Source organism: Nematolebias whitei, chromosome 15, assembly GCF_014905685.2.
Source record: "Nematolebias whitei isolate Nwh7 chromosome 15, NemWhi1, whole genome shotgun sequence".
In the NCBI taxonomy this organism is placed as follows: Eukaryota; Metazoa; Chordata; class Actinopteri; order Cyprinodontiformes; family Rivulidae; genus Nematolebias; species Nematolebias whitei.
Genome location: NC_056512.1, coordinates 24,940,080 through 24,950,382, shown reverse-complemented (window position 1 = coordinate 24,950,382; position 10,303 = coordinate 24,940,080). Strand labels below are relative to the sequence as shown.

The 10,303-nt window shown below is 38.5% G+C and overlaps 1 protein-coding gene across 1 annotated transcript in view; it reads right to left on the bottom strand.

The window, feature by feature from the left end:
- emp2 (epithelial membrane protein 2) overlaps positions 1 to 9,854 on the bottom strand; it is a 21,042-nt gene extending 11,188 nt beyond the window's left edge. Inside the window, exon 1 of the mRNA XM_037689533.1 lies at positions 9,832 to 9,854. The gene's annotated coding sequence lies outside the window, so the exon portion shown is untranslated. The remainder of the gene's footprint in view (positions 1 to 9,831) is intronic.
- Between the last annotated feature and the right edge of the window lie 449 nt (positions 9,855 to 10,303).

Genomic DNA, 10,303 nt, shown 5'->3' with positions numbered 1-10,303 from the left:
GGTCTTGTTAGCAGGCCTTGTTAGCAGGTCTTGTTAGCAGGTCTTGTCTTGTTAGCAGGTCTTGTTAGCAGGTCTTGTTAGCAGGTCCCATCAGCAGCCTGATGATAAGGACCGCAGCAGCTGCCTCCCAGACTGCCCTCCAGAACTGGGTCCAGCAGACATTTTTATGTAAAGAATTTTCTGTAATAATTTGAAGACGTGGCAATGTTCATTAAGTGAATAGGTAAAGTTTTAAAGTGGTTTTTGATGCTGCTAATTTTCTCAAAACTGTAACTTTTTGGAGGTTGAAATTAAAATTTAAATTAAGTGTGTCTTGAATTAAAAATACCCCATGTTTAAAAATATAAAAATTGTATTAACATTATTAAAGAACAGGTCTTAAGTATTTATTTTGCACAAATATTTCCATTGCATTAAAGAGACTATCCATCCATCCATCCATCCATCCATTATCTTTTACCCGCTTCTTCCATTTTGGGTCACGGGGGTCACTGGTGCCCATGTCTAGCAGTCACTGTGTGAGGGGCGGGGTACCCCTTAGCAAAAAGTAGTTTATTTAAGTGTACTAAGTATACTTGTTTTATACTAAAAATGAGGAAGTGTACTTGAAGTTTACTTTTTATAAACTTTATTTGATATACTTAAAAATAGTATAAAAATGTCCCAATTTAGTCCAAACAAGTATTAAATCAGTATACTTTCTAGTACACTACAAGTATGGTGTGTAGTACTTGATATACTTATACTTAACTTAAAGTATACTTGCAAAAATGAACTTCAAATGTACTAATTTTTATTAAGGGACACCCTGGACAGGTCTCCAGTCCATCACAGGGACACATAGAGACAAACAACCATTCACTCTCTCACTCACACCTAGAGACAATTTAGAGTTACCAATCAGCCCAACATGCATGTTTTTGGTCTGTGGGAGGAAACTGGAGCACCTGGAGAAAACCCATGCATGCACGGAGAGAACATGCAAACTCCACCCAGAAAGGCCCCCCTGACCGGGAATTGAACCAGGGACCTGCTCGCTGAGAGGCAGCAGCTCTACCAGTTGCGCCACCGTGCCGCCCTTAAAGAGACTAATTGAAGACAATTATTTAAAAAACATGAGGGTTATGAGAGGGTCCCTGAAACTTTTGCTCCTCTGTAAGGTGTCCCTGCACCCAAGAAGTTTGAGAACCCCTGATCTAAATTACATCCTATAAATAAAAGTACAGACAATGTGTTGGTTTACCGTAAATCAAAGCTCTGTGACCTCCGTATTTGTGTAAAAAAACAACAACACAAACTTTGTGTGTAGCAGTGTAAGGTGACAGAAGACACTGTTGGCACTCATAACAGATGCGAGAGCCTCTTTGTCTTTTTAGACAGTTTCCCGTATCGATTAAGACTGATCTTCAATTGAAAATTGTTTTTTTAATGTGTCTTTTCCATGGTTTCGGAGTTTCAAAATAAAAATGGGGCAAAGGCCCAATTGGGTTTGTTTGAACTTGAAAAGCTAAAAGGTTGATCAACGAGCTCCATCCATTCTTCTTGTTTTGAAAGCTTATTGAACTTTAGCTGTGAAATACCGAATGTAGCTGCTTCCTAATGAATGACTCAGAAAACCCAATACTGATGTATCCTGTTTCAATTCATAAGAGAAATTTAGGGTTTTTGAGGTGTCTATTTGTGCTTTTTAAATTATACTTAGAGCTCAGTCTTATGTAGAACATGTTAGTTTGTCTACATCTTCAAAACCTAGTTGAGGTTTAAATGGTCGTTGTAACTCATCTCTAATCTGAGTAGTGCAGTGAACGAGTGACATCACAGCCTCATCATTATGAACATTTTCTAACCCCGAACAATAAGTTTAGAAAAATGTAAACCTAAACAATGAGTATTATTTTTAACACTGACTGCGTATTAAAAAATAATAATTCTCATTCTTGTGATTTGACCTTTTATTGTGAAATCTGCATGGACATGACACATTTTGATTGGAATATTTTGTTGATAATCCGAAGACACACCTTTCTATATTTATGGTTTTACAGCCAGTGGTTACACTAATCAGGTCTTTATAAAAAATATGAAGACATTTTTTAATATCGTTTTTTTTTTTTATTACACATCTGCTTGCTACTGGACTCAACTACAGTCAGCAGAAGGGTAAAACATATTTATCTGTAATTTTGAACTTGAGGTTAATAAAGCTGCTTTGTCATGCACAATAATATGTCCACAAATCAAATCTCTATAATGTTGCAAATTAATTGCTTGACTTTCAAATAAGTTCACGAAATAAGAAAAGCATCAAAGTGTAAACTTGTGCAAATACGTCATTTATACTGTTTTTTAGGTCAAATATGATTCAATGACCAATCAGTGTTTTAGTGTCTCTATACGAGGAGAGAGAACGGAAACAAGACTGAACACGAGCACGCGTAAAGCTCAGACACATGGCGTGGACTTAAAGAGCAGCCGCTCACAGCCCTTTAAAGAAGAGGAGGATGAAATGCAAACATGTTTATAAGCATGTGTGTGCACACACATGCACACGCACACACAGAGGCAGACAGACAGGCAGACAGCAGAGGAATGAGCCTAGTCTGCCAAAATGGAGTCACAATAAAAACAGTCTTTGTGCAGCAACAGGAAGCGGATGATAGTTTTGTGTGGAAGCTGAGCATGTGGCTGTGGGGTATGCCTCCCAGAGGTGGGTGTGTGGGGGGATCACTAGGATAAATATTAAAACCTAAAAGGTTTTGCGCTTTTAATCACATGTAGATTAGTATGGCTTTCAATGTAAATAATCCCAATATGATCCAAAATGCATGTTTATCAATCTGAACGATCACCTGAAATTTGAAAGAGGAAAAAAAAAAAATACATACTGAAGTTGAGCACATGTAAAATTGTAAAAGCATGCATAAGCAAAAGACTTTAAATTTGTAATCGAATCCCCCTAACAGCTGATGGTGTGAACTGATTGTGCAGCAGGCAGGCAGAAATAATGACCAACAATTTCTCTACATCGACCGCAGACGACAGTTTGGCAGCTGGACCTAATCTGACCTGCAGGAAGCGTTTTAAAGCAAAAACCAGTCTTCACAAACAAACACGCGGCTGAATGTGTATCTGTTTGAAGCTTGTGGGAATCTTGATGAACAAAACAGCAAGGAAGGGTGAAGAAGACCCACAGAAAGGAGTGAAAACCGGCGTAGACATGCACCTTATTTTTCACCCTATAAGTCACACTTTTTTGCTTAATTTGCATACCCCGAGACTTATATGCCGAAGTGACTCTTTTGTTTTTGTTCCCCATATTTATAAACCAATTTTTGGCTGAAATATGACCGTTTTCATTCATTCTGACATGGAAAATATTGAACACTACCATTTTCAGCCACTAGATGGCACTCTAGTTGTATGGCATGCCGTTGTGTCATGTAATAGGTAAAAGTGGCTTGCCACCTTCATGATGCCTGGAGCAACTGTCAAATCAGCTTCATTTCGCTGTGTCGCCCCGGCGATGAAGCTGGTTTGACCATTGAAGTACATTTATTAAATAAAAGTTCAACTGAGACACACTTTTACTATAAAGTTGAGCAAACAAATAATTGTTTTAGGTGCTTATCTTGTTGAATTTTAATGAAATATGCAGCATTCCTGCTATACTAAAATGAAAAACACATGGGTTTAAAGCAGGTAGGGAAGGCAGTATGGTAGGATTATGAATCAGGTTTAAAAGTTACAGCTCATGAGGTACTCCATTAGAGCATGACATCTCTTCCACAACATCTTGAGACAAAACCTTCAGGGTGTTCTTCTTCTAATACGTTTAGTGGTGGCTAGTAAGTGGCTTAAGGGAGCACTACCGCCACCAGGTGGTAAGACGAGTTGGATTCTAGTCCCCGCCTACAGAGCTGGTCCAGAAATGTACATGGAAACGCAACAGACCCGAGCCGATCTGAACCGACCCGAACTGATCTGATCCACACTGTGACAGTGGAAAAGGGGCATAATTCAGCAAAAATGTGCTCTCTCCACTTCCTATTGGTGATGTCAGCTTCTTACCACTTTTTAGCTACTTTTCAGCTGTTTTTTGCTCATTTCAGCTTTTTTCAGACAACTTCCACTTTTTGTTTTTATTTCTGTTCTTTCAGCCTAATTGTGCAAACATTTCTGCTTTCTTCTGCTACTTTAAGCTTGTTGTACCTTTACAGCTACTATTTTCAGATTTTTTGGGGGGCTAATTTTAGCTGTTTTCAGATAAGTTCAAGGTTTTCATGGTGATTTTTGCTACTTTCAGTCTAATTAACTTTCTGCCTATTTCAGCTTGTTATGCTCCTTTCAGCTCTTTTCTGCTATTTCAGCTACTAATTAGCTGTTTTTATTTAGTTGTTCTAAGATCAGCTTTTTCAGCTAGTTCCACTTTTTTTTTTTACTTATTTCAGCTCTTTTTGCTTCTTTGTAGTTGTTTAAGCTTTTTTCTGCCATTTCAGCTACCTTTCAGCTGTTTTTAGCTCATTTCAGCTTTTTTAGCTAATTTACTAATTTTTGCTCTCATTTCTGCTTCTTTAAACTTAATTCAGCAAATATGTTCCTTCAGCTTTCTTCTGCTAATTTAGGCTTGTTCTTCCATTTCAGCTAAAATTCTGCATGTCTAGCTCATTTCAACTGTTTGTCTCCAAATTCTTCCACTGTAAGCATTCACACTGTATTTCCACAGGAAATGCAGTTTCTCTGTTACTGGTATTTCCTGATCCTACCAGAGCCTCTTAAAGTGCTAAGCAGTGATTTATTTTTGGTTTCAAGTGTTTTAGATTCATGAAACCACTCAGAACTGTGTTGACCATGAAGCGTCTGTATAAAGTGAAAAAGAAAGGCACACAAAATGAGTGTTTCATAATGCTTACCATTTTAATGGTAAGCTCATTAACCTATGCTTGAGTTGATTTAAATATGATGGTACTTTATATGTGTGACTTGTGGATCTCTAACACAAAGCTGAGTGGAATCAAATGCAAAAGGAAAAAAAAATACTGAATAAATAATTCCGAGCACGTTCCCTAACATTTAACAAACACATGACAGTCAGACCAGTCATTCCTTCTCTCCACTCAGCCTTACAACAGGAGGCTGGGGGACAGACTGGAAATGTATGTGTGGACTGATTCCTAGGCCTGGTGGAAAATGCTGACTTTTAAGTCCTTTTTTACTCTTTCATAAAACACAAAGCCTTCAGAGGCCCAGTGAAAGACTTAACTGGGCCTCTGAGTCGGTCTCCCCCTCCCCTCACTGTCCCACTCTTCCTCTCTCTGACAGTCTGCTCATGGAAAAGTGCATTAAGCTTGTGAAAGATCAAGAAAATGTTCCGGTGAAGCTCTCTGGAAATGTTTGGTCATCTTTTCTACAAGAAAGTGCTCGTTCACGAAACACTTAAATGATGGATTTAAAGCACCCGCCTTGTTAACATATAAATCTGATCGATCAGAGTTTGTTGATGAGATGGTGCAACGATATAAATACCTAGCAACTGTTCTTGATGATAAACTGACCTTTGACCTCCATGTGAACTCCCTTTGTAAAAAGGCCCACCAAAGGATGTATTTTTATCGGAAGCTTTGTGGTTTTAATGTTGATTCAACTTTTATGAGAATGTTTTATTGAGTCTATTTTAACCTTTACCTTCATCTGTTGGTTTGGACTTTTGACATGTAAGAACAGGAGCAAACTCTCGGGGATTGTCAGGATGTGCAGCAAAACTGCTGGTATAGACCTACGGAACCTCGCTGAGCTACACAAGGCGAGGTCAGTGAATGAGGCCAGGCAGATTCTGGCAGATCCTGATCATCCACTCCATGGTGAGTTCAGGTTTCTGCAGCGCAGATGTAGAACAAACAGATTGAAAAACTCATTCATCCCCGTAGCAATCAGGTTTCTCAATGAACACTAATTTCAATACTGTTACTTTAATGTCTTAATGTCTTGTGTATATATGTATGCGTATGTATATATGTGTATATGTGTATGTGTGTATATGTGTGTATGTATACATCTACTGACTGTGAAACTAATTGCCCCTCGGGGATAATAAAGATACTTGAACTTCAGCCATGTGGATTTGTAATCTTGTTCTTCTGGTCTTTACTGAGGACTCACAAACATACATGAAAGTTTGCTGGGTTTTTTTTTGTTTGTTTTTTTAGCTACTTTTCCTTTTGATTGTCCTTTTGGTTGCCATTTTATTTTAACTTGTTAAAAAACAATTGTAAATTTGTACACATCTTTTATGATTGTCTATTGTTGTCGTTGTTATCCACTGTTGTCATCACTTTTTGTTAAAAATTCAGGTCTCTTGTGTAAATGAGTCCTCGAGGCTCACTGGGATTAACCTGCCTAAATAAAGGTTGAATGAAAAAACGTTGGAATCGGTGCTCCAAGCAGGACCGTACTTCTGTATGCAGTCCTGGCACCTCAAAACTTTCATCCTCATCTTTTAATAGCACACCAACACTTTGCATGGGAGCTGCAGCCGACTCATAAATGATGTTACACACAAGACTGTAATTGAAAACAGGAAGTCATGATCCACTCTGCAACGCTTCTGATTGCGTCAGATTTAGGGGATTGAGCGACACATCAAAGTAAAGTGCTTTGTGTTGTCATTAATGGTGAAAATAGTCTCTAACCCATCGCACCTGGAACACACCCAGGTGGAGCAGTGGGCAGCTATGTAGGCACACGAGGTTCAATTAGGGATTAGGTGTCTTGCTCAGAGACACCACAACATGTGGGAATGGCTGGGAATTGAACCTGGGACTTGTGTGTCCCGAGTCAGCTGCTAAAAACAATCGGACCCAAATTCAACTTTATTTCTTCCAACAGAAGCTCAAAAAGTATCTTTGCATCCGGTGTCGATAAAGCATCCATGAGGTTTTTAAACTTTTACTTTGGTCATAAAAAATTCCACCAAAGTGTTTTCCTGCTGTGTTTAAAGGCTGCCCTCTCACAAAGGAATCCCTTCATGTTGGCAACATGACTTATAGGTGTGTTTGGGCATTCCTGCGTGACAGTGCTGAGTAATGAGATCCACATGGTGTAATAAGGTCAGGCTGATACCGAGATGAAAAGGAGATCTTCACTCACACCTGCCTACAGTTCTCCTGTTGTCCACCATTCACATCACACCTGGGCTGCAATGTTTACCTATCAGCTCTGCTTAAACTCTTCCATAATGATTGCTGCTTAATACCCTCCCAGCAAATAACTACACACCCCATTCATCCGGGAATTACATTCAGGTTGGCTCTGAATGAACGTAGACGGCTCCTATTCTAAAATACATCTAAACCTCAAGTGTTCAAACATCTTCACAAGCTCAATGTTACAGAATTCAACACCATTTTCATCAGTATGATTTTTGATTCAGTTCAATTCAGTTTATTTATAGAGCGCCAAGTCACAACAGAAGTCGTCTCAGGACACTGAACAGAAACATTCATATGTAAAAATAATAATTTAATATAATTTATCTGAGGAGCAGACTGCTTTGAGTTCAACTCCATCGATGAACTCTCATCTTGAGCAAGCACGAAGGCGACAGTGGAAAGGAAAAACTCCCTCAACAGGAAGAAACCTTTAGCAGAACCAGGATCAGGACAAGCGGCCATCTGCTTCGACCGGTTGAGTTTGGTAGGAACAGATACACAATGGCAGGTCGAGAATCACATGTTAAGATAAAAATAATATCAAATGAAACTATTCAATTTTATCAAATCATTTAAGGACATGAGGTTAATTTGTCCTCTAGTAGTGTAAGCTGATAGTAACATAACAAGACAACTCTAACTATAGGATTTATCAAAAAGGAAAGTCTTCATCCCAGTCTTAAAACTGGACAAGGTGTCAGCCTCACGGACAGAAACTGGAAGTTGGTTCCAAAAGAGAGGAGCCTGATAACTGGAAGATCTTCCTCCCATTCTGCTTTTGGAAACTCTAGGAACTGCAAGTAAGCCTGCAGTCTGAGAGTGAAGTGCTCTGTTAGGAAAATATGGAACAATAAGATCCCAAATATAAGATGGAGCTAGGTTGTTGAGAGCTTTGTAGGTTAGAAGTAAGATTTTGAATTCAATTGTGAATTTGACAGAGAACCGAGAGAAGATAAAACTGGAGAGATATGATCTCTCCCACAAACTCCAGTTAAGACTCTGGCAGCAGCATTTTGGATCAACTGAAGACTTTTTAAAGAAGTATTTGGACACCCAGATAATAAACCATTGCAATAGTCCAGTCTAGACGTGACAAATGCATGAACCATTTTTTCTGCATCAATGTTTTTAATGTGGGGTTTAAAAGACATGTCCTGATCAAAAATAAGACCAAGGTTTTTAACATTAGAACTAGAGTCCAGATTAATGCCATCCAAGGAGGGAGAAAGACAGAAAAATTTATTCCTAAAATGCTCAGGTCCAAAAACTAAAACCACAGTCTTGTCTGAGTTTAAAAGCAGAAAATTTAGGGTCATTTAAGACATGTTTGTAGTCTAAGTAACTGATTGGATTCATTGGGTTTCATGGACAAATATAACTGTGTATCATCAGCATAATAATGAAAATTTATCCCATGCTGTTTAATAACATTACCCAATGGAAGCATATATAAAAGGTACAGAGTATTGGTCCAAGCACTGAACCTTGAGGAACTCCATGACTAAATTTGGTGTATGATGAAGAATCATTATTTAAATTTACAAATTTGAATATATTAGATAAATATGAGTTAAACCAATTTAGAGCAATTCCTGTAATCAATATTATATTCAAGTCTCTGTAGTAGAATATTATGATCAACTGTATCAAATGCAGCACTGAGGTCTAACAGGACCAGTGTAGACACCTGTCCATTGTCAGAGGCCATGAGAATATCATTAGTAACTTTCACCAGTGCAGATTCAGTGCTGTAGTGAGCTCTAAAATCTGACTGAAACTCTTCAAACAGATTATTTCTTTGCAGATGATCATGCAACTGACCTGCAACTATTTTCTCTAGAATTTTTGAGAAGAAATTTAGATTAGATATGTCAAGAAAATGTTGTTCTTCTCACCATTTCTTTCTATCTATTGTGTGCAGACTCCTCACGTCTGAATGCTAAAAAAAAATTGCATTTTTTTAAGCTTTGTGACTTTAATTTTAGTCTCCCTGAGGCTGAGGAACAAAAGATTCTCCAACTCTGCAAAACCTGGGGAGGCAATGCTCGTTTAAACCACAAGAGGGCGCCAAAAACAAACAAAAACTGCAGCAGTGCAAAACTAAAATGATGTGCGGTTCAGAAAACACACATGAAAACTTTGTAATATAATTATCTTTTATATGACTATCTTAAAGGAACGTAACTTACATGAGTTTATCATTTTTATTTAAAACACAATTTAGAGGCAGTATTTTTACTTTTTCTTTTACAAGCTGCTCACTCTTGAGCTATTTCCTACGTCAGATGCGATAAAGCAACAGTTTAAAGAAGAACTATAGACTATTCATTCACTGCACTGAGTGAAAATACATTAAACACGCGCGCGTGTGCGCTGACAACGCCCCTTTCATCTTTAAATGCCAAGAGCCAGAGTAAAAAATAAAAAAATAAATAATAAAAACACCGAGGGATTCTGTGAAAAAGAGCTTCCTCACAAATTATAAAGTGAAATAAACCCGTCTTTGGCTTTTTGCCCTTCAAACATAAATGTGACTTTAAAGGTGTTTTAATCCCATTGAAAAGTGGGATTTTTGACTACTGCGCGTTTTTCATTAATCCTAAACAAAACAAACAAAACAACTCACCGAGTTTAAAAGAAGATGAAGCCTTGGGAAGTTTCAGGTAATTAAAAAAAAAAAAGGTTGAATGACGAAAGAGTAAAAATCAGCTTAAATAAATAACTTTCAGGAGCTTCACGCACACCGGGGATCGAACTCGCAGCCTTCTCGTTTAAAATACAGGATGGAAAAACCGTGTGGCTGTGAGCGCGTGAGGGGAGGGCTCGAGACCTGGAGCTGGGTGTGGTCAGGATGAAGCTGTGCCTCGAGGTGTCCTCTTCTCGGGGACAGCGGGACACATCACAACATGCGCCTGTGTGCGCGGAGGGATACATCCGTGACAAAACAAAACATTAGTGTTTGGCGGGAAAAGAAGTCACATGGCGGACAGCGTGGAAGAGAGGAAAGAAAGGGGTAGAGAGGTCAGACAGAGAGGGAAATTAAAAAGATGACAAGGGATAAAAAGGTTTTCATTTTAAAGGAGCAGGATTTGAAGGAA